This window comes from Neofelis nebulosa, chromosome 6 (genome assembly GCF_028018385.1).
Source record: "Neofelis nebulosa isolate mNeoNeb1 chromosome 6, mNeoNeb1.pri, whole genome shotgun sequence".
Classification (NCBI taxonomy): domain Eukaryota; kingdom Metazoa; phylum Chordata; class Mammalia; order Carnivora; family Felidae; genus Neofelis; species Neofelis nebulosa.
The window spans coordinates 6,973,894-6,977,415 of NC_080787.1; the positions used below are offsets into that span (position 1 = coordinate 6,973,894).

The 3,522-nt window shown below is 55.4% G+C and overlaps 1 non-coding gene across 1 annotated transcript; it reads right to left on the reverse strand.

Annotated features, from left to right (window-relative positions):
* Positions 1-2,157: 2,157 nt before the first annotated feature.
* Positions 2,158-2,230, reverse strand: TRNAM-CAU (transfer RNA methionine (anticodon CAU)). Its single transcript has one exon. It is a non-coding gene; the product is annotated as a tRNA-Met (tRNA).
* Positions 2,231-3,522: the final 1,292 nt, after the last annotated feature.

A 3,522-nucleotide genomic window follows, 5' to 3' on the forward strand; every position in this document is an offset into this window, starting at 1 on the left:
TTCCCCCCAGGCCACCTCCCAGTCAGCCACAGCAGTTGATGATCCTAACTTTTGACAAAACAGAAGGCGATTCTGGAACACCCGGATGAACCAACAGGGCGGTGCCTGAGGCGGTCTTCCCCACTCGGGACAGGTTCAGGTCCCCATGAACCTGGGAGCTGCTCCCTGTGATGGAGACAAGAGAGCCATTGGTTGTCCTCACGCCCTTGCCCCAGGCACTCTCCGGGATGTTAGGCAGTTTATTGGGTCCTCACTTCACCTTGGCGGCCTGAAAAGTCAAGGGGTCCAAGAGACGTGATAATTTCTTACGCTCCAGGGGCGAAGCCTTTCCCAGGACCTCCTCATGGCCTCAGCATCACCCTCAGCAATCTCGGGGTTTGGGCTCCTATTGGAAACGAGAAAACGTCGTGAGAGAGTGCCCAAAAGCAGGGACTGTCCCACTGCTGTGTACCTCTGAGTGAGTCTCCTCCCCAGGCAGGCTAGGCCCCAGTAAGTTCTGAGAACGGGTGGGGTAGAATTGCTTTCTCGCTGGCAAGTTTTTGCACGTTTGTTTCCATCTTCAGGAGCCTCTAGAGCAAAAGGGGGAACAAGTAGGTGGGTTCTGTGTGTGGCACAGAGAATGGCCTCTTTCCTAAAGCTAGGGCCCCCTACTGGCATTGCACTTGAAACAGGGAGGCCGGGCGGGTGGTGATGAGATCCCAGGCAGGTGGGTAAACGCTTCGTGAAGGACACTTCCCAACACTGTGTTTCCTCCTTTCTTCCTGCGTGAATTCAGTTTCTATAAAGTCCACTGGGCGTCGTAACCTCCCGTGGCCTTGACCCTCCGGCACCCTGCAGCCCGCGGCGCGAGCCAGGGCCTGTTCTGAGACTTGCTGGCCCCTCTTCCTTCCTTCCTTCCTTCCTTCCTTCCTTCCTTCCTTTCTTCCTTCCTCCCTTCCTCCTTCCCTCCCTCCCTCCCTTCTTTCTTCCTCCCTTCCTTCCTCCCTTCCTCCCTCCCTCCCTCCCTTCCTTCCTTTCTTCCTTCCTTCCTTCCTTCCTCCCTCCCTCCCTCCCTCTCTTCCTTCCTTCCTCCCTCCCTCCCTTCTTTCCTTCCTCCCTCCCTTCCTTCCTTCCTCCTTCCCTTCTTTCCTCCCTCCCTTCCTTCCTTCCTCCTTCCCTTCTTTCCTTCCTTCCTTCCTTCCTCCCTTCTTTCCTTCTTTCCTTCCTTCCTTCCTCCCTCCCTTCTTTCCTTCCTCCCTTCCTTCCTCCCTCCCTTCTTTCCTTCTTTCCTTCCTTCCTTCCTCCCTTCTTTCCTTCTTTCCTTCCTTCCTTCCTCCCTCCCTTCCTTCCTTCCTTCCTTCCTTCCTTCCTTCCTCCCTTCCTCCCTTCCTTCCTTCCCAGGTCAGCCCCTCGTAAAGCCGGGTCCGGTTGGCCGAGGGGTGCTGGCCGCCCTACCGTCAGGTGCTCCCGCCGCGGGAACCGGAGCCGCCTGGCGCGCGCCCGGCCGACACCCAGCGCCCCCGCGCGGCCGGACCTCCGCGCTCCCCGCGCACGCCCCTTGCCGCGCGCTCCCCCGCGGTCCACGCGCAGTCGGTGGGAGTGCCCGGCAAGCCCTCGCCAGCTCCGCCGCGGAGGGAGCCAAACGCGGAAAAAAGGCAGAAAGACGCAACTGACTACGCTTCGAAGACGTCCGGGATCGCCCGGTCTTCTGCGCCCGTGACCCTGAGAACGGGAAAAGCAGCCGAGCGCCGTGCACCTGTGCGCCGGGACGCAGCCCTGCGGGCGGCCGATCGCGAGGCCGCGGGTCCCCACCGCGAGGGCGCCACAGGCCCGCGCGGCGATGTCGGGGGAGGGCAGCGCCCGCGGGTCCCCGCCCGTCCCGGCACGTGCCGCGGGCCGTCCCCGCCCGGTTTCTCGGGACACGCGGGCGCCCGAGCCTCACCCGTCCCCGGGCCCGCACCTCCGGGACGCAGCCGTGGGGTGCGGGTCGGATGGGGACCCGGGCGCTCGCTGTGCGAAAGCGCCGCATCTCAAGCTGCGCCCCCCTCTGGATTCAGGACGGGAGACGCTACGTCCCAGCTCTCCCGGGATGCTCCAACACCTCACCCCTAAAAGGGGGTTAAGGTTACCACCTGCGGTGAAAACGAGGAGGGGCGCACGCTTCCGCGCAAAAACACTTGCCCTCTCTGAGGCTCGAACTCAGGACCTTCAGATTATGAGACTGACGCGCTGCCCACTGCGCTAAGAAGGCGACGGGGGCTAGGCTCTGGTTAGACCTTAAAAGAATCATCTGATTCCTGGAAACCATGATGTGTCCACCGAACACTTGTGTTTGACCTTTGGCGGGTGTTTTCCGTCTCCCTTTCTGTTGATCTGGATTGTCTTTCCCTCGGAGACGTGAATGAATTTTTGACCGTCCACAGTCTCCTCTGTTGGGAGTAGTAGGCTCACTAAGTAGTTGAATGAATACCTCCCGAATGTGTCCAGTCTACACTTTTCTGTCCCTTGAAATCTGCATTTCCACGTATGTCACCCGAGATACTCCCCTCGAAGCATCACAAACTGATTTTATGAGTTTTATGTTTTCTCCAGGCAACCAAAAATTCTATTAAAGATCCTACTCACAGGAGGATGCCTGGCTGGCTCAGTGGGTAGAGCAGGGGACCCTTAATCTTGAGGGTCGTCCATTCAACCAACCTTAATTCACAGCCTGCCATGGTCTTGGCACCTGGGTTCAAAGTTTCCAAGGCAACCTTGGCCCTTTGTCCCTCCGATCCCCTCCAATCCACTTCAGATCATCCGTTCTTAAAGAGTGGTGGATAGATCCAGGGGATTCCTGAGACACTTTCAAGGTATGTGAGGCCAATAATGTCTTCATAACATCAAGGCTTTATTTGTTATGCAAAAAGCTGATGGTCCAAAAACAGTCGGTAAAACTCCTGGTTCCGTCTATGGATTAAGCATCTAATATCAAGAGGTACCACTGACCCCTCGCTGTGTCCACAGCTGCCACATTCTCTGGGGACAAGTGTTTTCCTTAAGAATATCCTTGATGAAGCAGTAAAAAAAAGCATATACTCTGATGGAACAGCATTTTCATTTGAAAGAATAAATAAGAAACAAAACTGTGACATAGTCAGACATTTTCGCAAAAATCAAAGAAATCAGCCCGTACCAAAAAGAAACTCAAAGGCAATAACCGAGAGGCTTTGTTTGCAATGACGAGTTATTAGCTTTCAGGTGAAAATCAGCTTTTAGGAGACATCATGAACTTGCAGCTTCCCAACACCTACAGGCATTTCTGATGAGATTGGTGACAGTTTTACCGAATGTTCTTTTCTGTTGGATACTCTACACTGAAATGTTCCAACATTTGGAAAAGCGAGATATCTCAGTGGACCAATACGACCAAGTTGTTACCAAATCACACATCCAAAGATAGCGAGAAGGTTTCAGATTCCACATCACAGCCAACCCTACGGAAAGTACAACCTGTCGCGTTTTGGTATAAGGTCATCAGAGAAGAATGTCCAGGATTACCTG